We start from the raw sequence: 27680 nt of genomic DNA on the forward strand, positions 1-27680 counted from the left end.
AAATATTTTTCAAAACTAATTTCAATCATATCTTCTCAAAAATATCTTTTTATCTTATCTTTTTTAAAATATCTTTTCTAACTTCTTATCTTCTCATCTTTTCAAAATTGATTTTCAAATCTTTTCTCAACTAACTAATTGATTTTTTGTTTGTTTCTTATCTTTTTCAAAACCACCTAACTACTCTTCCCTCTCTAATTTTCGAAAATTCCTCCCTCTTTTTCAAAAATTCTTTTTAATTATTTAATTGTTTCAATTTTTAATTTTAATTTTAATTTTATCTTAATTTTCGAAAATCATTAACTCCTTTTCAAAATTTATTTTTTTCGAAATTCCCTATCTTCCATCTCCTTCTATTTATTTATTCATCTACTAACACTTCTCTTCCCCCAAAATTCGAATTCCTTCCTCTCCTCTGAGTTCGAATTCTTCTCTTCTACATTCTTATTCTTCTTTTCTTCTACTCACACAAGGGAACCTCTATACTGTGGTAAAAAGGATCCCTATTATTATTTTTTTGTTCCCTTCTTTGTCATATGAGCAGGAGCAAGGACAAGAACATTCTTGTTGAAGCAGATCCTGAACCTGAAAGGACTCTGAAAAGGAAACTAAGAGAAGTTAAAATACAACAATCCAGAGACAACCTTACAGGAATTTTCGAACAAGAAGAGGAGATGGCAGCCAAAAATAATAATAATACAAGGAGGATGCTTGGTGACTTTACTGCACCTAATTCCAATTTACATGGAAGAAGCATCTCCATTCCTACCATTGGAGCAAACAATTTTGAGCTTAAACCTCAATTAGTTTCTCTGATGCAACAAAACTGCAAGTTTCATGGACTTCCATCTGAAGATCCCTTTCAGTTCTTAACTGAATTCTTGCAGATATGTGACACTGTTAAGACTAATGGAGTAGATCCTGAAGTCTACAGGCTCATGCTTTTCCCGTTTGCTGTGAGAGACAGAGCTAGACTATGGTTGGATTCTCAACCTAAAGATAGCCTGAACTCTTGGGATAAGCTGGTCAAGGCTTTCTTAGCCAAGTTCTTTCCTCCTCAAAAGTTGAGTAAGCTTAGAGTGGATGTTCAAACCTTCAGGCAGAAAGAAGGTGAATCCCTCTATGAAGCTTGGGAGAGATACAAGGAATTGACCAAAAAGTGTCCTTCTGACATGCTTTCAGAGTGGACCATCCTGGATATATTCTATGATAGTCTATCTGAATTAGCTAAGATGTCATTGGATACTTCTGCAGGTGGATCCATTCACCTAAAGAAAACGCCTGCAGAAGCTCAAGAACTCATTGATATGGTTGCTAATAACCAGTTCATGTACACTTCTGAGAGGAATCCTACGAGTAATGGGACGCCTCAGAAGAAGGGAGTTCTTGAAATTGATACTCTGAATGCCATATTGGCTCAGAACAAAATATTGACTCAGCAAGTCAATATGATTTCTCAGAGTCTGAATGGAAAGCAAGCTGCATCCAACAGTACTCAAGAGGCATCTTCTGAAGAAGAGGCTTATGATCCTGAAAACCCTGCAATAGCAGAGGTGAATTACATGGGTGAACCATATGGAAACACCTATAATCCCTCATGGAGAAATCACCCAAATCTCTCATGGAAGGATCAACAAAAGCCTCAACAAGGCTTTAATAATGGTAGAAGAAACAGGTTTAGCAATAGCAAGCCTTTTCCATCATCCACTCAGCAACAGACAGAGAACTCTGAACAAAGTACCTCTAATTTAGCAAACTTAGTCTCTGATCTATCTAAGGCCACTCTAAGTTTCATGAATGAAACAAGGTCCTTGATGAGCGGATATTTTATACGCTTTTTGGGGATAATTTCATATAGTTTAGAGTATGTTTTAGTTAGTTTTTAGTCTATTTCTATTAGTTTTTAGGAAAAATTCATATTTCTGGACTTTACTATGAGTTGTGTGTTTTTCTGAAATTTCAGGTATTTTTCTGGCTGAAATTGAAGGAGCTGAGCAAAAATCTGATTCAGACTGAAAAATGACTGCTGATGCTGTTGGATTCTGACCTCCCTGCACTCAAAGTGGATTTTCTGGAGCTACAGAACTCGAAATGGCATGCTTCCAATTGCATTGGAAAGTAGACATCCAGGGATTTCCAGCAATATATAATAGTCCATACTTTGCACAAGGATAGACGATGTAAATTGGCGTTCAACGCCAGTTCTTTGCCCAATTCTGGCGTCCAGCGCCAGAAAAGGATCAAAAGCTGGAGTTGAACGCCCAAACTGGCATAAAAACTGGCGTTCAACTCCACAAATAGCCTCTGCACGTGAATTGCTTAAGTCTCAGCCCCAGCACACACCAAGTGGGCCCCAGAAGTGGATCTCTGCATCATCCATCATAGTCTACTCATATTTTGTAACCCTAGGCTACTAGTTTAGTATTTAAAACAACTTTTAGAGACTTATTTTGGATCTCATGACATTTTTAGATCAAAACTTTGTATTCTCTGACGGCATGAGTCTCTAAACCCCATTGTTGGGGGTGAGGAGCTCTGCTGTGTCTCGATGAATTAATGCAAGTATTTCTGTTTTCCATTCAAACACGCTTGTTCCTATCTAAGATGTTCATTCGCGCTTAACCGTGATGAAGGTGATGATCTGTGACATTCATCACCTTCCTCAAATCATGAACGTGTGCCTGACAACCACCTCCGTTCTATATACGATTGAATGAGTATCTCTTAGATTCCTTAATCAGAATCTCCGTGGTATAAGCTAGAACTGATAGCGGCATTCATGAGAATCCGGAAAGTCTAAACCTTGTCTGTGGTATTCCGAGTAGGATTCAAGGATTGAATGACTGTGACGAGCTTCAAACTCCTGAAGGCTGGGCGTTAGTGACAGATGCAAAAGGATAGTAAATCCTATTCCAACCGGATCGAGAACCAACCAGGTGATTAGCCGTGCTGTGACAGAGCGCGTGAGCGTAGTTTTCACTGGAAGGATGGAAGGTAGCCATTGACAACGGTGATCCACCAACACAGCTTGCCATAGGAGGACATGCGTGCGTGAATCAGAAGACAGAGGAAAGCAGAGATTCAGAAGACAAAGCATCTCCAAAACTCCAACATATTCTCCATTACTGCATAACAAGTAACCTTTAATTTATGCTCTCTCAGTTATTCACAATTCAACTGATAAACATAATTGACTTCCTGACTAAGATTTACAAGATAACCATAGATTGCTTCAAACCAACAATCTCTGTGGGATTCGACCCTTACTCACGTAAGATATTACTTGGACGACCCAGTGCACTTGCTGGTTAGTGGTACGCGTTGTGAAAAGTGTGATTCATAATTCGTGCACCAAGTTTTTGGCGCCGTTGCCGGGGATTGTTCGTGTTTGAACAACTGACGGATTATTTTGTTGCTTAGATTAGGAAAAAAATCTTTCTTTTTGGTTTAGAGTCTTTTATTATTTATCCCTTGTTAACACACTTTAAATTTATAACTCAGTTAGTTAGAACGTGGTGTTTATGTTCATAGTAATTGGCTATCATAAGCTTTTAAAAAAAAAAATCTTTTTCATAAATAATATTTTTTCTATTAAATCCTGTGCCAAACTTTAAGTTTGGTGTTTTCTTGTTGATTTCCCTTTGGTTTTCGAAAATTTTGGTTTGGTTTTCTAAAAATTTTAAGTTTGGTGTTCTTTCTTCATGTTCTTGTGTTCTTGTGAGTCTTCAAAGTGTTCTTGAGTTTTCCTTGTGTCTTGATCTTAAAATTTTTAAGTTTGGTGTTCCTTGGTGTTTTCTCTCCAAAATTTTCAAAAACAAGGAGCATTAGATCTAAAAATTTTAAATCTTGTACTATCTTATTGTTTTTCTCTCTCCTCACTAAATTCAAAAATATCTTTTCAAAATTTGTTTCAACTAACTAACTAACTTTTTGTTTGTTTCTTAACTTTTTCAAAACTACCTAACTAACTCTCTCTCTCTCTAATTTTCGAAAATATCTTCCCTCTTTTTCAAAAATTTCTGTTTTTTTAACTAATTAATTTTAATTTTTTTTTTTTACGAAAAAAAAAATTTTAATTTCAAAATTCAAATTTTTTTTAGTTATTTTATTTTATTTAAGTATTTACTTCTTATAAAATAAAATAAATAAAAAGATAAATCAGTCCAAGTAATATCCATATATCCATCATGGACATAAGTGGAAATGAACAGTCCAGGAGGACTCCGGGGTCATATTCTAACCCCTCTACTGCTTCATATGGGAGTAGCATATGCATACCCTCCATTGGAGTTAGTAGCTTTGAGTTGAATCCTCAGCTCATTATCATGGTGCAGCAAAGTTGCCAGTATTCCGGTCTTCCACAGGAAGAACCTACAGAGTTTCTGGCACAATTTCTACAAATTGCTGACACAGTACATGATAAAGAAATAGATCAGGATGTCTACAGACTATTACTGTTTCCATTTGCTGTAAAAGATCAAGCTAAGAGGTGGTTGAATAACCAACCTAAGGCCAGCATAAGGACATGGAAACAGCTGACAGAAAAATTCCTGAATCAATATTTCCCTCCAAAAAGGATGACACAGCTAAGGCTGGACATCCAAGGCTTTAAACAAGGAGATAATGAATCCCTTTATGATGCCTGGGAGAGATACAGAGAGATGCTACGAAAATGCCCCTCTGAAATGTTTTCAGAGTGGGTTCAGTTAGACATCTTCTACTATGGGCTTGCAGAAGGAGCTCAGATGTCTCTAGATTACTCAGCTGGTAGATCTATCCATATGAGAAAGACAATTGAAGAGGCTCAAGAGCTCATTGATACAGTTGCCAGGAATCAGCATCTGTATCTAAGCAGCAACCCTTCCATGAATGAAGAGGTTAAAACAGTAACTGCTGAATTCAGTACTGTAAAACAAGCTGCTGAATTCAATCAGCAATTGGATTTTCTAACAAAGCAGCTAGCTGAATTCAAGGACAGGCTACAGGAGACAAGGATAGCTAATATACATATGGACGAACAGTTTAAGCAAACAAAGCAGCAGCTATCAAGGCAAATAGCAGAAGAATGCCAAGCAGTTCAATTAAGAAGTGGGAAAACATTAAATACCCCACCTCAAGGCATCAAAAATTCAAGAAATGAGCGACCCACCAAAGATTCACCTGAGGACAGTAAGAGCCCAGGGAAAAATAATTCTGGCACTAAAACGCCAGAAAATGGGTGGAAGGCTGGCGCTGAACGCCCAGACCATGCCCAAAACTGGCGTTCAGCACCAGAAACAAGGCAGGATTGGCGTTCAATGCCAGAAATGGGCAAGAATCTGGCGTTGAACGCCCAAATGGGGCAGAATCCAGCGTTGAACGCCCAAAATGGGCACATTCCTGGCGTTCAGGCGCCAGGAACAGACAGTGAGCTGGCGTTTAACGTCACTCCAGCTGCTGACTCTGGCACTCAATTGCCAGTGAGGGATCAGACACACACAAGTGCTGATAACAACCCCTCTAAAAAGGCTTCTTTAACCACTAAGGTTGAGGAATATAAAGCCAAGATACCTTATCCTCAAAAACTCCGGAAAGAGGAGCAGGATAAGCAATTTGCTCACTTTGCAGATTATCTAAGAACTCTTGAAATAAAGATTCCATTTGCAGAGGCACTTGAGCAAATACCTTCTTATGCCAAGTTCATGAAAGAGATCTTGAGTCATAAAAAGGAGTGGAGAGAAACAGAAAGAGTTCTCCTCACTGAAGAATGCAGTGCAGTCATTCTGAAAAGCTTTCCTGAAAAGCTTAAAGACCCTGGGAGTTTTCTGATACCATGCATATTAGAAGGTGATTGCACCAAGACAGCTTTATGCGATCTTGGGGCAAGCATCAACCTGATACCTGCATCCACTATCAGGAAGCTTGGCTTAACTGAAGAAGTTAAACCAACCCGGATATGTCTCCAACTTGCTGATGGTTCCACTAAATACCCATCAGGCGTGATTGAGGACCTGATTGTCAGAGTTGGGCCATTCGCCTTTCCCACTGACTTTGTTGTGCTGGAAATGGAGGAGCACAAGAGTGCTACTCTCATTCTAGGAAGACCCTTCCTAGCAACTGGACGATTCCTCATTGACGTCCAACAGGGGGAAATAACCCTGAGAGTCAACGATGATGAGTTCAAGTTGAACGCTGTCAAAGCCATGCAGCATCCAGACACATCAATAGACTGCATGAAAGTTGATCTTATTGACTCCTTGGTAGAAGAGATCAACATGGCTGAGAGTCTCGAATCAGAGTTGGAAGACATCTTTAAAGATGTTCAGCCTGATTTGGAGGATTCAGGGGACATGAAAGAGCCTCTGAGCTTTCTTCTGAAAGAGGAAAAACCTCCTAAACCCGAGCTCAAGCCACTACCACCATCCTTGAAATATGCATTTCTGGGAGAAGGTGACACTTTTCCAGTGATCATAAGCTCTGCTTTAAATTCACAGGAAGAGGAAGCACTTATTCAAGTGCTAAGGACACACAAGACAGCTCTTGGGTGGTCCATAGGTGACCTTAAGGGCATAAGCCCAGCTAGATGCATGCACAAAATCCTATTGGAGGATAACGCCAAACCAGTGGTTCAACCACAGAGGCGGCTAAATCCAGCCATGAAGGAAGTGGTGCAGAAAGAGGTCACCAAGTTACTAGAGGCTGGGATTATTTATCCTATTTCCGATAGCCCCTGGGTGAGCCCTGTTCAAGTCGTCCCAAAAAAGGGAGGCATGACAGTGATTCATAATGAAAAAAATGAACTGGTTCCTACAAGAACAGTTACAGGGTGGCGCATGTGTATTGACTACAGAAGGCTCAATACAGCCACCAGAAAGGATCATTTTCCTTTACCATTCATAGACCAGATGCTAGAGAGACTAGCAGGTCATGATTATTACTGCTTTTTGGATGGCTATTCAGGCTATAACCAGATTGCAGTGGATCCCCAGGATCAAGAGAAAACAGCATTCACATGCCCATCTGGAGTGTTTGCTTATAGAAGGATGCCATTTGGGCTATGTAATGCGCCTGCAACCTTCCAGAGATGCATGCTCTCTATTTTCTCTGACATGGTGGAAAAATTTCTGGAAGTCTTCATGGATGACTTCTCAGTATATGGAGACTCATTCAGCTCCTGTCTTGATCACCTGAAACTTGTTCTGAAAAGATGCCAAGAAACCAACCTAGTTTTAAACTGGGAAAAGTGTCACTTCATGGTGACTGAAGGAATTGTTCTTGGGCATAAAATCTCAAACAAGGGAATAGAGGTGGATCAAGCAAAAATAGAGGTAATTGAAAAATTACCACCACCTGCCAATGTTAAGGCAATCAGAGGCTTTCTGGGGCATGCAGGATTCTATAGGAGGTTTATAAAGGATTTTTCAAAAATCGCAAAACCTCTAAGCAATCTGCTAGCTGCTGACACGCCATTTGTGTTTGACACAAAGTGCCTACAGGCGTTTGAAACGCTGAAAGCTAAGCTGGTCACAGCACCAGTCATTTCTGCACCAGACTGGACATTACCATTTGAGCTAATGTGTGATGCCAGTGATCATGCCTTTGGTGCAGTATTGGGACAGAGGCATGACAAGCTTCTGTATGTCATTTATTATGCCAGTCGCATTCTAAATGATGCCCAGAAAAATTACACAACCACAGAAAAAGAACTACTTGCAGTGGTTTACGCCATTGACAAGTTCAGATCATACTTAGTAGGATCAAAAGTGATTGTGTATACTGACCATGCTGCTCTTAAATATCTACTCACAAAGCAGGATTCAAAACCCAGGCTCATCAGATGGGTATTGCTTCTGCAAGAGTTTGATATAGAAATAAGAGACAGAAAAGGGACAGAGAACCAAGTAGCTGATCATCTGTCCCGGATAGAGCCAGTGGAAGGGACGTCCCTCCCCTTTCTTGAGATCTCTGAGACGTTCTCTGATGAGCATCTATTTGCCATTCAGGAAGCACCATGGTTTACCGATATTGCAAACTATAAAGCTGCAAGGTTCATACCCAAGGAGTACAATAGAATACAAAAGAAGAAATTAGTTACTGATGCAAAGTACTACTTGTGGGATGAACCCTATCTCTTTAAGAGATGTGCAGACGGAATTATCCGTAGGTGTGTCCCCAGAGAGGAAGCACAGAGAATCCTATGGCATTGCCACGGATCTCAATATGGAGGCCATTTCGGAGGTGAGCGAACAGCCACCAAGGTCCTCCAATGTGGCTTCTATTGGCCCACACTCTATAAAGATTCCCGAGAGTTTGTACGTAATTGTGACAGTTGCCAAAGAGCTGGTAATCTGCCTCATGGTTACGCCATGCCTCAACAAGGAATCTTGGAAATTGAGTTGTTTGACGTATGGGGAATTGACTTCATGGGACCTTTTCCACCATCATATTCAAACACTTATATTCTGGTGGCAGTTGACTATGTATCAAAATGGGTTGAGGCTATTGCCACACCCACCAATGATACTAAAACAGTACTGAAGTTCCTCCAGAAACATATCATTAGCAGGTTTGGTGTCCTTAGAGTGTTAATCAGTGATGGGGGCACTCACTTCTGCAATAAACAGCTTCACTCTGCCATGGTTCGGTATGGAATTCGCCACAAAGTGGCCACCCCATATCATCCACAAACCAATGGGCAAGCTGAAGTCTCTAACAGAGAATTAAAGAGAATCCTGGAACGGACAGTAAATACCCGTAGAAAGGATTGGGCAAGGAGCTTGGATGATGCTCTGTGGGCTTACAGAACAGCATTCAAGACCCCTATAGGGACCTCTCCATACCAACTCGTGTATGGTAAGGCATGCCACTTGCCCGTGGAACTGGAACATAAGGCCTACTGGGCAACCAGATTCCTAAACTTTGATGCCAAATTAGCAGGAGAAAAACGATTGCTCCAGCTAAATGAGCTAGAGGAATTCAGATTCACAGCTTTCGAAAATGCCAAGCTCTATAAAGAAAAATAAAAGAAATGGCATGACAGAAAGCTGTCATCTAGAATCTTTGAACCAGGACAGAAGGTCCTGTTATTTAACTCTAGACTCAGGCTATTCCCCGGGAAACTGAAATCCCGGTGGAGGGGACCATACGTGATTACAAGTGTATCACCATATGGTTATGTGGAGCTTCAAGATATTGATTCTGATAAGAAGTTCATTGTCAATGGACAGAGAATCAAGCATTATCTTGAAGGCAACATTGAGCAAGAATGCTCAAGGCTGAAGCTAGATTAAAAGCTCAGCAAGGTCCAGCTAAAGACAATAAAGAAGCGCTTGCTGGGAGGCAACCCAGCCATGGGGCATTAATCCTCTAAGCATTTTGCCCTATTTTTCTTTTTTATTTGTTTATATAAAGTTTACTGACACTAAGGTAAAGAATCATTTGCATAAGTTTACAGGGTACAGAAGGAATTTGCACACAAAACAGAGATAGGGAGCTCAATGGCAAGAAAACGCCAGTAAAGGGGCATTTTGGGCGTTCAGCGCCCAAAATGGGCATCCACTGGGCGCTGAACGCCAGTAATGGTAGCAATTTGGGCGTTCAACGCCAGAAATGGCCACCCACTGGGCGTTGAACGCCAGGAATGGCAGCAAATGGGCGCTGAACGCCCAGGAGATCAGCATTTGGGCGCTGAACGCCCAAAACAAGCAGTGTTTGGGCGTTCAAACGCCAGGAAGACAGGGAGGAGCCAAATCCATTTATCCCACACGTATTTCCATTCTAATTTCAAATTTTATGCTTCAATGCATGATTTTTACATGAACATGTCAAGAACCCTGATTTCTAAAATCCTTAATTTCAAAAAAAAAAAAAAATCCATCTTTCCAAATTCAATCCAACCCTTTTCAAAATCTTTTCTGAAAACAAATCTATCTTTTTCACTCAAAAATCTTTTCAACTAATCCATATCTTTTTCAAATATCCATATTATCTTTTTCAAAATTCAGAGTTATCTTTTTCAAAAATCTATCATATCTTTTCAAAATTAAACTCTATCTTCTATCTTATCTTTTTCAACTCAATCTTTTTATCTTATCTCTTCCAATTTTTCGAAAACCCACCCCCACCCCTTTAAAATTGGGTTCGGCCTCCCCCCTCCTCCATCAACAAGTGCACCTCGATCTCCTTCTATCCCTCTCCTTTCTTTTCTTTTGCTTGAGGACAAGCAAACCTCTAAGTTTGGTGTGTTTATCCGAGATCACTAAGATCATGGCTCCCAAAGGAAAACAATCCACTCCAAGAGGCAAGAAAGAGAGCGTTCCAAAACCACTTTGGAATCAAGAGAAGTTCTTATCTAAAGAACATTCAGACCATTATCTTAAAGTAATGGGTCTGAGGTCAGTGATCCCGGAAGTTAGATTCGATCTGAAAGAAGATGAATATCCGGAGATCCAGGAGCAAATTCGAATCAGGAACTGGGAAGTCCTAGCTAATCCTGAAACGAAAGTAGGAAGGAACATGGTCCAGGAGTTCTATGCTAATATGTGGCAGACTGACAAGCAAAGACTATCTGGAACTGCCTGCTACGAGTTTCGGACCATGGTCAGGGGAAAGATTGTTCATACCACCCCTGACAAGATCAGAGAGATATTAAAGCTACCTCAGCTAAAGGATGATCCAGACTCCTTCAACAGGAGGATGATGAGAGCAGACATTGGCCTGGATAAGATTCTAGAGGACATATGTATCCCTGGAGCCAGGTGGACCACCAACACAAAGGGCGTCCCAAATCAACTCAAGAGAGAGGATCTCAAACCAGTTGCCAGAGGATGGCTGGACTTCATTGGGCGTTCTCTGTTGCCCACTAGCAACCGTTCTGAAGTCACAGTTAAAAGAGCAGTGATGATTCATTGCATCATGATGGGAAAGGAAGTGGAGGTTCATCAGCTGATTTCAACTGAGCTCTATAAGATTGCTAACAAAAATTCAAAAGAGGCCAGGTTGGCTTATCCAAGCGTGATTTCTCTGCTCTGCAAGGACGCTGGAGTCAAGATGGGAATAACTGAATATATCCTAATTGAAAAGTCAATCACCAAAGCATCAATGGAGAGACAACAAGCACAGGAGGATCTTATCAAGAAGAGAGCACAGGAATTCCTCCCAGAGATTCCTCAAGCGGAATATTGGGAATATCTTGAGACGTCTGTCACCAAGCTACAGGAAGCTATGGAGCAAATAATAAAACAACAGAAGGAACACAGTCAAATGCTGACTCATATGCTTAAAGAACAAGAGGAGCAGGGACGTGACTTAAGGGAACTGAAGCGCCAAAAGTCTTCTGTAATACCAAGCATCCCAAGGATCAGAGGAACCCCCATACCCCCAGAATAAAGGTTGTTAATTTCCAATTTCTGCCTTAACTCTGTGACAGTGTCCTTATAAAAAGTTTACCTTAGAAGTCATATAATAGTAATTAGTATCTATTTGATTTTATCTCCAATTAAGCTATAGTTTATTTTTCTCATCATCATTAAACATGAATAAAATAGTAGATCTTTTGAATAAGAAGCAATAAAATTTCGAGTTTAATAAAAGAAATTCTAATTGGTTAAATGTAGTGGCAATGCTTTCTGTCTTCTGAATGAATGCTTGAACAGTGCATATGTCTTTTGAATTTGTTGTTTAAGACTGTTAAATATGTTGGCTCTTGAAAGAATGATGAACATGAGACATGTTATTGATAATCTGAAAATCATAAAAATGATTCTTGAAGCAAGAAAAAGCAGCAAAGAACAAAGCTTGCAGAAAAAAAAAAAAGCAAGCAGAAAAAGCCAAAAGCTCTTAAAACCAAAAGGCAAGGGCAAATAAAAAGGATCCCAAGGCTTTGAGCATCAGTGGATAGGAGGGCCTAAAGGACTAAAATCCTGGTCTAAGCGGCTAAACCAAGCTGTCCCTAACCATGTGCTTGTGGCGTGCAGGTGTCAAGTGAAAACTTGAGACTGAGCGGTTAAAGTCAAGGTCCAAAGCAAAAAGAAGAGTGTGCTTAAGAACTCTGGACACCTCTAATTGGGGACTTTAGCAAAGCTGAGTCACAATCTGAAAAGGTTCACCCAGTTATGTGTCTGTGGCATTTATGTATCCGGTAGTAATACTGGAAAACAAAGTGCTTAGGGCCACGGCCAAGACTCATAAAGTAGCTGTGTTCAAGAATCATCCCACTGAACTAAGAGAATCAATAACACTATCTGAATTCTGAGTTTCTATAGATGCCAATCACTCTGAGCTTCAATGGATAAAGTGAGATGCCAAAACTGTTCAGAAGCAAAAAGCTACTAGTCCCGCTCATCTAATTAGAATCTGAGCTTCACTCAAAAACTCTGAGATATTATTGCTTCTCAACTTATTAGTCTTCTATTTTATTTGTCTAAGTTGCTTGAGGACAAGCAACAGTTTAAGTTTGGTGTTGTGATGAGCGGATATTTTATACGCTTTTTTGGGATAATTTCATATAGTTTAGAGTATGTTTTAGTTAGTTTTTAGTCTATTTCTATTAGTTTTTAGGAAAAATTTATATTTCTGGACTTTACTATGAGTTGTGTGTTTTTTTGTAATTTCAGGTATTTTTCTGGCTGAAATTGAAGGAGCTGAGCAAAAATCTGATTCAGGCTGAAAAAGGACTGCTGATGCTGTTGGATTCTGACCTCCCTGAACTCAAAGTGGATTTTCTGGAGCTACAGAACTCGAAATGGCATGCTTCCAATTGCATTGGAAAGTAGACATCCAGGGCTTTCCAGCAATATATAATAGTCCATACTTTGCACAAGGATAGACGATGTAAACTGGCGTTCAACGCCAGTTCTTTGCCCAATTCTGGCGTCCAGCGCCAGAAAAGGATCAAAAGCTGGAGTTGAACGCCCAAACTGGCATAAAACTGGCGTTCAACTCCACAAATGGCCTCTGCACGTGAATTGCTTAAGTCTCAGCCCCAGCACACACCAAGTGGGCCCCAGAAGTGGATCTCTGCATCATCCATCATAGTCTACTAATATTTTGTAACCCTAGGCTACTAGTTTAGTATTTAAAACAACTTTTAGAGACTTATTTTGGATCTCATGACATTTTTAGATCAAAACTTTGTATTCTCTGACGGCATGAGTCTCTAAACCCCATTGTTGGGGGTGAGGAGCTCTGCTGTGTCTCGATGAATTAATGCAAGTATTTCTGTTTTCCATTCAAACACGCTTGTTCCTATCTAAGATGTTCATTCGCGCTTAACCGTGATGAAGGTGATGATCTGTGACATTCATCACCTTCCTCTAATCATGAACGTGTGCCTGACAACCACCTCCGTTCTATATACGATTGAATGAGTATCTCTTAGATTCCTTAATCAGAATCTCCGTGGTATAAGCTAGAACTGATGGCGGCATTCATGAGAATCCGGAAAGTCTAAACCTTGTCTGTGGTATTCCGAGTAGGATTCAAGGATTGAATGACTGTGACGAGCTTCAAACTCCTGAAGGCTGGGCGTTAGTGACAGATGCAAAAGGATAGTAAATCCTATTCCAACCGGATCGAGAACCAACCAGGTGATTAGCCGTGCTGTGACAGAGCGCGTGAGCGTAGTTTTCACTGGAAGGATGGAAGGTAGCCATTGACAACGGTGATCCACCAACACACAGCTTGCCATAGGAGGACATGCGTGCGTGAATCAGAAGACAGAGGAAAGCAGAGATTCAGAAGACAAAGCATCTCCAAAACTCCAACATATTCTCCATTACTGCATAACAAGTAACCTTTAATTTATGCTCTCTCAGTTATTCACAATTCAACTGATAAACATAATTGACTTCCTGACTAAGATTTACAAGATAACCATAGATTGCTTCAAACCAACAATCTCTGTGGGATTCGACCCTTACTCACATAAGGTATTACTTGGACGACCCAGTGCACTTGCTGGTTAGTGGTACGCGTTGTGAAAAGTGTGATTCACAATTCGTGCACCAGTCCTCCATTAGAAATTTGGAGGCACAAGTGGGCCAGCTGAGTAAGAAGATCACTAAAACCCCTCCTAGTGCTCTCCCAAGCAATACAGAAAAAAATCCAAAAGGAGAATGCAAGGCCATTGAATTGACCATCATGGCCGAACCCACAAGAGAAGGGGAGGACGTGAATCCCATGGAGGAAGACCTCCTGGGACGTCCAGTGATCAATAAGGAGTTTCCCTCTGAGGAACCAAAGGAATCTGAGACTCATCTAGAGACCATAGAGATTCCATTGAACCTCCTTATGCCATTCATGAGATCTGATGAGTATTCCTCTTCTGAAGAGAATGAGGATGTTACTGAAGAGAAAGTTGCCAAGTTCCTTGGTGCAATCATAAAGCTGAATGCCAATTTATTTGTAAAGCGACTTGGGGAGATGAACCTCCCCTGTTCACCAATGAACTAAATGCATTGGATCAACTGAGACTGCCTCAGAAGAAACAGGATCCTGGAAAGTTCCTAATACCTTGTACCATAGGCACCATGACCTTTGAGAAGGCTCTATGTGACCTTGGGTCAGGAATAAACCTCATGCCACTCTCTGTAATGGAGAAACTGGGAATCTTTGAGGTACAAGCTGCTAAAATCTCATTAGAGATGGCAGAAAATTCCAGAAAACAGGCTTATGGACAAGTAGAGGACATAGTAGTAAAGGTTGAAGGCCTTTACATCCCTGCTGATTTCATAATCCTAGACACTGGGAAGGATGAGGATGAATCCATCATCCTTGGAAGACCCTTCCTAACCACAGCAAGAGCTGTGATTGATGTTGACAGAGGTGAACTAGTCCTTCAATTAAATGAAGACTCCCTTGTGTTTAAAACTCAAGGATACCCTTCTGTAAACATGGAAAAGAGGCACAGTAAGCTTCTCTCACTGCAGAGTCAACCAGAGCCCCCACAGTCAAACTCTATGTTTGGTGTTGGGGAGTCTCAACAATGCTCTGAACATCTGTGAGGCTCCATGAGAGCCCACTGTCAAGCTATTGACATTAAAGAAGCGCTTGTTGGGAGGCAACCCAATTTTTATTTATCTAATTCTATTTTTATTTTTATTGTTCTTTCATGTTTTATTAGGTTCATGATCATGTGGAGTCACACCTGGAGGAAGGACTTACTGGCGTTTAAACGCCAGTAAGGAGCATCTGGCTGGCGTTCAACGCCAGAACAGAGCATGGATCTGGCGTTGAACGCCCAAAACAAGCAGCATCCTGGCGTTCAGACACCAGAAATGCACACTGAGGAAAGCTGGCGCTGAACGCCAGAAACAAGCATAGAACTGGCGTTCAACGCCAGAAACATGCTGCATCTGGGCGCTGAACGCCCAGAACAAGCATCAATTCGGCGTTTAAACGCCAGAATTGCATGCAAAGGCATTTTACATGCCTAATTGGTGCAGGGATGCAATTCCTTGACACTTCAGGATCTGTGGACCCCACAGGATCATCTCAGCATCTGTGGACCCCACAGGATCCCCACCTACCTCCACTCATACTCTTCCCTCTTCTCAATGTTCATCCTCTCTTCCCAATAAACACCCTTCCCCATAAACCTACTTCATACACCCCACCTACCTTCAAAATTCAAAATCACTTTCCCACCCAAACCCACCCTAAATGGCCGAACTTAACCCCTCTCCCTTCACTATATAAACCTCTCCATTCTTCTTCATTTTCACACAACACAACCCTCTCTTCCTCTTTTTGGCCGAAACACAACCTCTCTCCCTCTACTCCATTTCTTCTTTTTCTTCAACTTTTCTTTCTTCTCTTGCTCGAGGGCGAGCAATATTCTAAGTTTGGTGTGGTAAAAGCATAAGCTTTTTGTTTTTCCATTACCATTGATGGCACCTAAGACTGGAGAATCCTCTAGAAAAAGGAAAGGGAAGACAAAAGCTTCCACCTCCGAGTCATGGGAGATGGAAAGATTCATCTCCAAAGCCCATCAAGACCACTTCTATGATGTTGTGGCCAAGAAGAAGGTGATCCCCGAGGTCCCTTTCAAACTCAAGAAAAATGAGTATCCGGAGATCCGACATGAGATCCATAGAAGAGGTTGGGAAGTTCTAACAAACTCCATCCAACAAGTCGGAATTCTAATGGTTCAAGAGTTCTATGCTAATGCATGGATCACTAGGAACCATGATCAAAGTAAGAACCCGAACCCAAAGAATTATCTTACCATGATTCGGGGGAATTACTTAGATTTTAGTCCGGAAAATGTGAGGTTGGCGTTCAACTTGCCAATGATGGAAGAGAATGCACGCCCCTACACAAGGAGAGTCAACTTTGATCAAAGGTTGGACCAAGTCCTCATGGACATATGTGTGGAAGGAGCTCAATGGAAGATTGACTCAAAAGGCAAACCGGTTCAACTGAGAAGACTGAACCTTAAGCCTGTAGCTAGAGGATGGTTGGAGTTCATTCAACGCTCAATCATTCCCACTAGCAACCGGTCTGAAGTTACTATAGACCGGGCCATCATGATCCATAGCATCATGATTGGAGAAGAGGTGGAGGTTCATGAGATTATACCTCAAGAACTCTACAAGGTGGCTGACAAGTCCTCCATTATGGCAAGGTTAGCTTTTCCCCACCTCATTTGCCATCTATGCAACTCGGCTGGGATTGACATAGAAGGAGACATCCTCATTGATGAGTAAAAGCCCATCACTAAGAAAAGGATGGAGCAAGCAAGAGAGCCTATTCATGGATCTCAAGAGACGCATAAAGAAGCTCATCACCAAGAAATCCCTGAGATGCCTCAAGGGATGCACTTTCCTCCACAGAACTTTTGGGAGCAAATGAACAACTCCCTGGGAGAATTAAGTTCCAACATGGGACAATTAAGGGTGGAACATCAAGAGCACTCCATCATCCTTCATGAAATTAGAGAATATCAAAGAGCAATGAGGGAGGAGCAACAAAGACAAGGAAGAGACATAGAAGAGCTCAAGGACATCATTGGTTCTTCAAGAAGGAAACGCCACCATCACTAAGGTGGACTCATTCCTTGTTCTTAAATTTTCTATTTTTAGTTTTCTTATGTTAAATGTTTATCTATGTTTGTGTCTTTATTACATGATCATTAGTATTTAAGTGTCTATGCCTTAAAGTAGTGAATATGAATCCATCACCTCTCTTAAATAAAAAATGTTTTAAAAACAAAAGAACAAGAAGTACATGAGTTTTGAATTTATCCTTGAACTTGGTTTAATTATATTGATGTGGTGACAATACTTTTTGTTTTCTGAATGAATGCTTGAACAGTGCATATGTCTTTTGAAGTTGTTGTTTAAGAATGTTAAATATGTTGGCTCTTGAAAGAATGATGACAAGGAGACATGTTATTTGATAATCTGAAAAATCATAAAAATGATTCTTGAAGCAAGAAAAAACAGTGAATACAAAGCTTGCAGAAAAAAATGGCGAAAAAAATAGAAAGAAAAAGAAAAAGCAAGCAGAAAAAGCCAAAAGCTCTTAAAACCAAAAGGCAAGAGCAAAAAGCCAATAACCCTTAAAACCAAAAGGCAAGGGTAAATAAAAAGGATCCGAATGCTTTGAACATCAGTGGATAGGAGGGCCTAAAGGAATAAAATCCTGGCCTAAGCGGCTAAACCAAGCTGTCCCTAACCATGTGCTTGTGGCGTGAATGTGTCAAGTGAAAACTTGAGACTGAGCGGTTAAAGTCAAGGTCCAAAGCAAAAGAAGAGTGTGCTTAAGAACCCTGGACACCTCTAATTGGGGACTTTAGAAAAGTTGAGTCACAATCTGAAAAGGTTCACCCAATTATGTGTATGTGGCATTTATGTATCCGGTGGTAATACTGGAAAACAAAGTGCTTAGGGCCACGACCAAGACTCATAAAGTAGCTGTGTTCAAGAATCAACATACTGAACTAGGAGAATCAATAACACTATCTGAACTCTGAGTTCCTATAGATGCCAATCATTCTGAACCTCAATGGATAAAGTGAGATGCCAAAACTATTCAAGAGGCAAAAAGCTACAAGTCCCGCTCATCTGATTGGAGCTATGTTTCATTGATAGTTTGGAATTTATAGTATATTCTCTTCTTTTTATCCTATTTGATTTTCAGTTGCTTGGGGACAAGCAATAATTTAAGTTTGGTGTTGTGATGAGCGGATAATTTATACGCTTTTTGGCATTGTTTTTAGTATGTTTTTAGTAGGATCTAGTTACTTTTAGGGATGTTTTCATTAGTTTTTATGTTAAATTCACATTTCTGGACTTTACTATGAGTTTGTGTGTTTTTCTATGATTTCAGGTATTTTCTGGCTGAAATTGAGGGACTTGAGCAAAAATCATATTCAGAGGTTGAAGAAGGACTGCTGATGCTGTTGGATTCTAACCTCCCTGCACTCAAAGTGAATTTTCTGGAGCTACAGAACTCAAAATGGCGCGCTTCCAATTGCGTTGGAAAGTAGACATCCAGGGCTTTCCGGCAATATGTAATAGTCTATACTTTGGCCGAGTTTAGACGACGAAAAAGGGCGTTGAACGCCAGTTCTACGCTACAGTCTGGAGTTAAACGCCAGAAACACGTCACGAACCAGAGTTGAATGCCAGAAACACGTTACAAACTGGCGTTCAACTCCAAGAATGACCTCTCCACGTGTAAACTTCAAGCTCAGCCCAAGCACACACCAAGTGGGCCCCGGAAGTGGATTTCTGCATCAATTACTTACTTCTGTAAACCCTAGTAACTAGTTTAGTATAAATAGGACTTTTTACTATTGAATTAGAGATCTTTGATTAGTTTTATGCTATCTTAGACTTTCATGGGGGCTGGCCATTCGGCCATGCCTGGACCATTATCACTTATGTATCTTCAACGGTAGAGTTTCTGCACTCCATGGATTAAGGTGTGGAGCTCTGCTGTTCCTCATGATTTAATGCAAAGTACTACTATTTTTCTATTCAATTCAACTTATTCCGCTTCTAAGATATCCATTCGCACCCAAGAACATGATGAATGTGATGATTATGTGACGCTCATCATCATTCTCACTTATGAATGCGTGCCTGACAAACACTTCCGTTCTACATGCAACCAAGCTAGAATGAGTATCTCTTAGATATCTAATACAGGGGACCGAGTCCGAGTTATTAGTATCTTCGTGGTATAAGTTAGAACCCATGGATGGCCATTCCTGAGATCCGGAAAGTCTAAACCTTGTCTGTGGTATTCCGAGTAGGATCTGGGAAGGGATGGCTGTGACGAACTTCAAACTCGCAAGTGCTGGGCGTAGTGACAGACGCAAAAGGATAGTAAATCCTATTCCAGTATGATCGAGAACCTCCAGATGATTAGCCATGCCGTGACAGAGCATTTGGACCATTTTCACAGAGAGGATGGGATGTAGCCATTGACAACGGTGATGCCCTAACAGAAAGCTTTCCATGGAAAGGAGTAAGACTGATTGGATGAAGACAGCGGGAAAGCAGAAATTCAGAGGAACGAAAGCATCTCTATACGCTTATCTGAAATTCTCACCAATGAATTACATAAGTATTTCTATCCTTATTTTCTGTTTATTTATTATTATTATTCGAAAACTCCATAACCATTTGATATCCGCCTGACTGAGATTAACAAGATGACCATAGCTTGCTTCATACCAACAATCTCTGTGGGATCGACCCTTACTCACGTAAGGTTTTATTACTTGGACGACCCAGTGCACTTGCTGGTTAGTTGTGCGAAGTTGTGAAGTTATGTTTGGACCATGGTATTGTGCACCAGTTTGTTGGCGCCATTGCCAGGGAGAGAATGAACAACAAATTTTACAACCTGAGTAACAATTTCGCATACCAAGTTTTTGGCACCGTTGCCGGGGATTGTTCGAGTTTGGACAACTGACGGTTCATCTTGTTGCTCAGATTAGGTAATTTTCTTCTTGTTTCAACTTTTATTTGGTTTTCAAAAACTTTTTCAAAAAAAAATTTTTTTTTCTTTGTTTTCGTTTTTCTTCAAATAAATTTTCGAAAAAAAAATATATAAAAAAATAAATCTTTTCAAAAAAATTTTTACATTTTTCTTCAGAATTTTTAAGAATGAATTCTAGTGTTTCATGAAGCATGTTGAAGCCTGGCTGGCTGTAAAGCCATGTGCAAATTCCTTTGGACTGAGGATTCAACTAATCACTTCAATGCATGTAATAGCATACTAAAGCTTGGCTGGCTATTAAGCCATGTCTAACCCTCAGATTGGAGCTTTAGACTGAGAGTGCAAGATTCCTGGAATTCATATTAAAAATTTTGGAATCTTTATTTTTCTTTTTCACATTAATTTTCGAAAAAAAATACAAAAAAATTTATAAAATCATAAAAATAAAAAATATTTTGTGTTTCTTGTTTGAGTCTTGAGTCAATTTTTAAGTTTGGTGTCAATTGTATTTTTTCTAAATTTTTTTTATGCATGTTTCGAAAATTCATGCATTCATAGTGTTCTTCATGATCTTCAAGTTGTTCTTGGCCAGTCTTCTTGTTTGATCTTCATATTTTCTTGTTTTGTGTCTTTTCTTGTTTTTCATATGCATTCTTGCATTCATAGTGTCTATACATGAAAATTTTCTAAGTTTGGTGTCTTGCATGTTTTCTTTTCTTGAAAATTTTTCAAAAATAAGTTCTTGATGTTCATCTTGACATTCAAAGTGTTCTTGGTGTTCATCTTAACATTCATAGTGTTCTTGCATGCATCACATGTTTAGATCTAAAATTTTCATGCATTGCATCATTTTTCATGTTTTTCTCTCTCATCATTAAAAATTCAAAAATCAAAAAAATATCTTTCCCTGTTTCTCTCATAAATTTCAAAAATTTGGATTGATTTTTCAAAATTTTTTAAAATTTAGTTGTTTCTTATGAGTCAAATCAAATTTTCAATTTAAAAACTTTATCTTTTTCAAAAATCAAATCTTTTTCATTCTTCTTATTTATTTTCGAAAATTTTAAAAATACTTTTCAAAAATCTTTTTCTTAATTTTACATCATGATTTTCGAAAATATTATCAATAATTAATGTTTTGATTCAAAAATTTCAAGTTTGTTACTTGCTTGTTAAGAAAGATTCAAACTTTAAGTTCTAGAATCATATCTTGTGATTACTTGTGAGTCAAATCATTAATTGTGATTTTAAAAATCAAATATTTTTCAAAACTAATTTCAATCATATCTTCTCAAAAATATCTTTTTATCTTATCTTTTTTAAAATATCTTTTCTAACTTCTTATCTTCTCATCTTTTCAAAATTGATTTTCAAATCTTTTCTCAACTAACTAATTGATTTTTTGTTTGTTTCTTATCTTTTTCAAAACCACCTAACTACTCTTCCCTCTCTAATTTTCGAAAATTCCTCCCTCTTTTTCAAAAATTCTTTTTAATTATTTAATTGTTTCAATTTTTAATTTTAATTTTAATTTTATCTTAATTTTCGAAAATCATTAACTCCTTTTCAAAATTTATTTTTTTCGAAATTCCCTATCTTCCATCTCCTTCTATTTATTTATTCATCTACTAACACTTCTCTTCCCCCAAAATTCGAATTCCTTCCTCTCCTCTGAGTTCGAATTCTTCTCTTCTACATTCTTATTCTTCTTTTCTTCTACTCACACAAGGGAACCTCTATACTGTGGTAAAAAGGATCCCTATTATTATTTTTTTGTTCCCTTCTTTGTCATATGAGCAGGAGCAAGGACAAGAACATTCTTGTTGAAGCAGATCCTGAACCTGAAAGGACACTGAAAAGGAAACTAAGAGAAGTTAAAATACAACAATCCAGAGACAACCTTACAGGAATTTTTGAACAAGAAGAGGAGATGGCAGCCAAAAATAATAATAATACAAGGAGGATGCTTGGTGACTTTACTGCACCTAATTCCAATTTACATGGAAGAAGCATCTCCATTCCTACCATTGGAGCAAACAATTTTGAGCTTAAACCTCAATTAGTTTCTCTGATGCAACAAAACTGCAAGTTTCATGGACTTCCATCTAAAGATCCCTTTCAGTTCTTAACTGAATTCTTGCAGATATGTGACACTGTTAAGACTAATGGAGTAGATCCTGAAGTCTACAGGCTCATGCTTTTCCCGTTTGCTGTGAGAGACAGAGCTAGACTATGGTTGGATTCTCAACCTAAAGATAGCCTGAACTCTTGGGATAAGCTGGTCAAGGCTTTCTTAGCCAAGTTCTTTCCTCCTCAAAAGCTGAGTAAGCTTAGAGTGGATGTTCAAACCTTCAGGCAGAAAGAAGGTGAATCCCTCTATGAAGCTTGGGAGAGATACAAGGAATTGACCAAAAAGTGTCCTTCTAACATGCTTTCAGAGTGGACCATCCTGGATATATTCTATGATGGTCTATCTGAATTAGCTAAGATGTCATTGGATACTTCTGCAGGTGGATCCATTCACCTAAAGAAAACGCCTGCAGAAGCTCAAGAACTCATTGATATGGTTGCTAATAACCAGTTCATGTACACTTCTGAGAGGAATCCTACGAGTAATGGGACGCCTCAGAAGAAGGGAGTTCTTGAAATTGATACTCTGAATGCCATATTGGCTCAGAACAAAATATTGACTCAGCAAGTCAATATGATTTCTCAGAGTCTGAATGGAAAGCAAGCTGCATCTAACAGTACTCAAGAGGCATCTTCTGAAGAAGAGGCTTATGATCCTGAAAACCCTGCAATAGCAGAGGTGAATTACATGGGTGAACCATATGGAAACACCTATAATCCCTCATGGAGAAATCACCCAAATCTCTCATGGAAGGATCAACAAAAGCCTCAACAAGGCTTTAATAATGGTGGAAGAAACAGGTTTAGCAATAGCAAGCCTTTTCCATCATCCACTCAGCAACAAACAGAGAACTCTGAACAAAGTACCTCTAATTTAGCAAACTTAGTCTCTGATCTATCTAAGGCCACTCTGAGTTTCATGAATGAAACAAGGTCCTCCATTAGAAATTTGGAGGCACAAGTGGGCCAGCTGAGTAAGAAGATCACTAAAACCCCTCCTAGTGCTCTCCCAAGCAATACAGAAAAAAATCCAAAAGGAGAATGCAAGGCCATTGAATTGACCATCATGGCCGAACCCACAAGAGAAGGGGAGGACGTGAATCCCATGGAGGAAGACCTCCTGGGACGTCCAGTGATCAATAAGGAGTTTCCCTCTGAGGAACCAAAGGAATCTGAGACTCATCTAGAGACCATAGAGATTCCATTGAACCTCCTTATGCCATTCATGAGATCTGATGAGTATTCCTCTTCTGAAGAGAATGAGGATGTTACTGAAGAGCAAGTTGCCAAGTTCCTTGGTGCAATCATAAAGCTGAATGCCAATTTATTTGTAAAGCGACTTGGGGAGATGAACCTCCCCTGTTCACCAATGAACTAAATGCATTGGATCAACTGAGACTGCCTCAGAAGAAACAGGATCCTGGAAAGTTTCTAATACCTTGTACCATAGGCACCATGACCTTTGAGAAGGCTCTATGTGACCTTGGGTCAGGAATAAACCTCATGCCACTCTCTGTAATGGAGAAACTGGGAATCTTTGAGGTACAAGCTGCTAAAATCTCATTAGAGATGGCAGACAATTCCAGAAAACAGGCTTATGGACAAGTAGAGGACATAGTAGTAAAGGTTGAAGGCCTTTACATCCCTGCTGATTTCATAATCCTAGACACTGGGAAGGATGAGGATGAATCCATCATCCTTGGAAGACCCTTCCTAACCACAGCAAGAGCTGTGATTGATGTTGACAGAGGTGAACTAGTCCTTCAATTAAATGAAGACTCCCTTGTGTTTAAAACTCAAGGATACCCTTCTGTAAACATGGAAAAGAGGCACAGTAAGCTTCTCTCACTGCAGAGTCAACCAGAGCCCCCACAGTCAAACTCTAAGTTTGGTGTTGGGGAGTCTCAACAATGCTCTGAACATCTGTGAGGCTCCATGAGAGCCCACTGTCAAGCTATTGACATTAAAGAAGCGCTTGTTGGGAGGCAACCCAATTTTTATTTATCTAATTCTATTTTTATTTTTATTGTTCTTTCATGTTTTATTAGGTTCATGATCATGTGGAGTCACAAAATAAATAGAAAAATCAAAAACAGAATCAAAAACAGCAAAAGAAAAATCACACCTGGAGGAAGGACTTACTGGCGTTTAAACACCAGTAAGGAGCATCTGGCTGGCGTTCAACGCCAGAACAGAGCATGGATCTGGCGTTGAACGCCCAAAACAAGCAGCATCCTGGCGTTCAGACACCAGAAATGCACACTGAGGAAAGCTGGCGCTGAACGCCAGAAACAAGCATAGAACTGGCGTTCAACGCCAGAAACATGCTGCATCTGGGCGCTGAACGCCCAGAACAAGCAACAATTCGGCGTTTAAACGCCAGAATTGCATGCAAAGGCATTTTACATGCCTAATTGGTGCAGGGATGCAATTCCTTGACACCTCAGGATCTGTGGACCCCACAGGATCATCTCAGCATCTGTGGACCCCACAGGATCCCCACCTACCTCCACTCATACTCTTCCCTCTTCTCAATGTTCATCCTCTCTTCCCAATAAACACCCTTCCCCATAAACCTACTTCATACACCCCACCTACCTTCAAAAATCAAAATCACTTTCCCACCCAAACCCACCCTAAATGGCCGAACTTAACCCCTCTCCCTTCACTATATAAACCTCTCCATTCTTCTTCATTTTCACACAACACAACCCTCTCTTCCTCTTTTTGGCCGAAACACAACCTCTCTCCCTCTACTCCATTTCTTCTTTTTCTTCAACTTTTCTTTCTTCTCTTGCTCGAGGGCGAGCAATATTCTAAGTTTGGTGTGGTAAAAGCATAAGCTTTTTGTTTTTCCATTACCATTGATGGCACCTAAGACTGGAGAATCCTCTAGAAAAAGGAAAGGGAAGACAAAAGCTTCCACCTCCGAGTCATGGGAGATGGAAAGATTCATCTCCAAAGCCCATCAAGACCACTTCTATGATGTTGTGGCCAAGAAGAAGTTGATCCCCGAGGTCCCTTTCAAACTCAAGAAAAATGAGTATCCGGAGATCCGACATGAGATCCATAGAAGAGGTTGGGAAGTTCTAACAAACTCCATCCAACAAGTCAGAATTCTAATGGTTCAAGAGTTCTATGCTAATGCATGGATCACTAGGAACCATGATCAAAGTAAGAACCCGAACCCAAAGAATTATCTTACCATGATTCGGGGGAATTACTTAGATTTTAGTCCGGAAAATGTGAGGTTGGCGTTCAACTTGCCAATGATGGAAGAGAACGCACGCCCCTACACAAGGAGAGTCAACTTTGATCAAAGGTTGGACCAAGTCCTCATGGACATATGTGTGGAAGGAGCTCAATGGAAGATTGACTCAAAAGGCAAACCGGTTCAACTGAGAAGACTGAACCTTAAGCCTGTAGCTAGAGGATGGTTGGAGTTCATTCAACGCTCAATCATTTCAGCAACCGGTCTGAAGTTACTATAGACCGGGCCATCATGATCCATAGCATCATGATTGGAGAAGAGGTGGAGGTTCATGAGATTATACCTCAAGAACTCTACAAGGTGGCTGACAAGTCCTCCACTATGGCAAGGTTAGCTTTTGCCCACCTCATTTGCCATCTATGCAACTCGGCTGGGATTGACATAGAAGGAGACATCCTCATTGATGAGGAAAAGCCCATCACTAAGAAAAGGATGGAGCAAGCAAGAGAGCCTATTCATGGATCTCAAGAGACGCATAAAGAAGCTCATCACCAAGAAATCCCTGAGATGCCTCAAGGGATGCACTTTCCTCCACAGAACTTTTGGGAGCAAATCAACAACTCCCTGGGAGAATTAAGTTCCAACATGGGACAATTTAGGGTGGAACATCAAGAGCACTCCATCATCCTTCATGAAATTAGAGAATATCAAAGAGCAATGAGGGAGGAGCAACAAAGACAAGGAAGAGACATAGAAGAGCTCAAGGACATCATTGGTTCTTCAAGAAGGAAACGCCACCATCACTAAGGTGGACTCATTCCTTGTTCTTAAATTTTCTACTTTTAGTTTTCTTATGTTAAATGTTTATCTATGTTTGTGTCTTTATTACATGATCATTAGTATTTAAGTGTCTATGCCTTAAAGTAGTGAATATGAATCCATCACCTCTTTTAAATGAAAAATGTTTTAAAAACAAAAGAACAAGAAGTACATGAGTTTTGAATTTATCCTTGAACTTGGTTTAATTATATTGATGTGGTGACCATACTTTTTGTTTTCTGAATGAATGCTTGAACAGTGCATATGTCTTTTGAAGTTGTTGTTTAAGAATGTTAAATATGTTGGCTCTTGAAAGAATGATGACAAGGAGACATGTTATTTGATAATCTGAAAAATCATAAAAATGATTCTTGAAGCAAGAAAAAATAGTGAATACAAAGCTTGCAGAAAAAAATGGCGAAAAAAATAGAAAGAAAAAGAAAAAGCAAGCAGAAAAAGCCAAAAGCTCTTAAAACCAAAAGGCAAGAGCAAAAAGCCAATAACCCTTAAAACCAAAAGGCAAGGGTAAATAAAAAGGATCTGAAGGCTTTGAGCATCAGTGGATAGGAGGGCCTAAAGGAATAAAATCCTGGCCTAAGTGGCTAAACCAAGCTGTCCCTAACCATGTGCTTGTGGCGTGAATGTGTCAAGTGAAAACTTGAGACTGAGCGGTTAAAGTCAAGGTCCAAAGCAAAAGAAGAGTGTGCTTAAGAACCCTAGACACCTCTAATTGGGGACTTTAGCAAAGCTGAGTCACAATCTGAAAAGGTTCACCCAATTATGTGTATGTGGCATTTATGTATCCGGTGGTAATACTGGAAAACAAAGTGCTTAGGGCCACGACCAAGACTCATAAAGTAGCTGTGTTCAAGAATCAACATATTGAACTAGGAGAATCAATAACACTATCTGAACTCTGAGTTCCTATAGATGCCAATCATTCTGAACCTCAATGGATAAAGTGAGATGCCAAAACTATTCAAGAGGCAAAAAGCTACAAGTCCCGCTCATCTGATTGGAGCTATGTTTCATTGATAGTTTGGAATTTATAGTATATTCTCTTCTTTTTATCCTATTTGATTTTCAGTTGCTTGGGGACAAGCAATAATTTAAGTTTGGTGTTGTGATGAGCGGATAATTTATACGCTTTTTGGCATTGTTTTTAGTATGTTTTTAGTAGGATCTAGTTACTTTTAGGGATGTTTTTATTAGTTTTTATGTTAAATTCACATTTCTGGACTTTACTATGAGTTTGTGTGTTTTTCTATGATTTCAGGTATTTTCTGGCTGAAATTGAGGGACTTAAGCAAAAATCAGATTCAGAGGTTGAAGAAGGACTGTTGATGCTATTGGATTCTGACCTCCCTGCACTCAAAGTGAATTTTTTGGAGCTACAGAACTCAAAATGGCGCGCTTCCAATTGCGTTGGAAAGTAGACATCCAGGGCTTTCCAGCAATATCTAATAGTCCATACTTTGGCCGAGTTTAGATGACGCAAAAGGGTGTTGAATGCTAGTTCTACACTGCAGTCTGGAGTTAAACGCCAGAAACACGTCACGAACCAGAGTTGAACGCCAGAAACACGTTA

General features: G+C 39.8%; 2 non-coding genes across 2 annotated transcripts; both read right to left on the bottom strand.

The window, feature by feature from the left end:
- Positions 1-1070: 1070 nt before the first annotated feature.
- On the bottom strand, positions 1071-1178 carry LOC112731699 (small nucleolar RNA R71). The gene has a single exon (XR_003167465.1). It is a non-coding gene; the product is annotated as a small nucleolar RNA R71 (small nucleolar RNA).
- A 21080-nt stretch (positions 1179-22258) lies between these two features.
- On the bottom strand, positions 22259-22366 carry LOC112731525 (small nucleolar RNA R71). The gene has a single exon (XR_003167299.1). It is a non-coding gene; the product is annotated as a small nucleolar RNA R71 (small nucleolar RNA).
- Positions 22367-27680: the final 5314 nt, after the last annotated feature.

This window comes from Arachis hypogaea, chromosome 12 (genome assembly GCF_003086295.3).
Source record: "Arachis hypogaea cultivar Tifrunner chromosome 12, arahy.Tifrunner.gnm2.J5K5, whole genome shotgun sequence".
Lineage (NCBI taxonomy): Eukaryota > Viridiplantae > Streptophyta > Magnoliopsida > Fabales > Fabaceae > Arachis > Arachis hypogaea.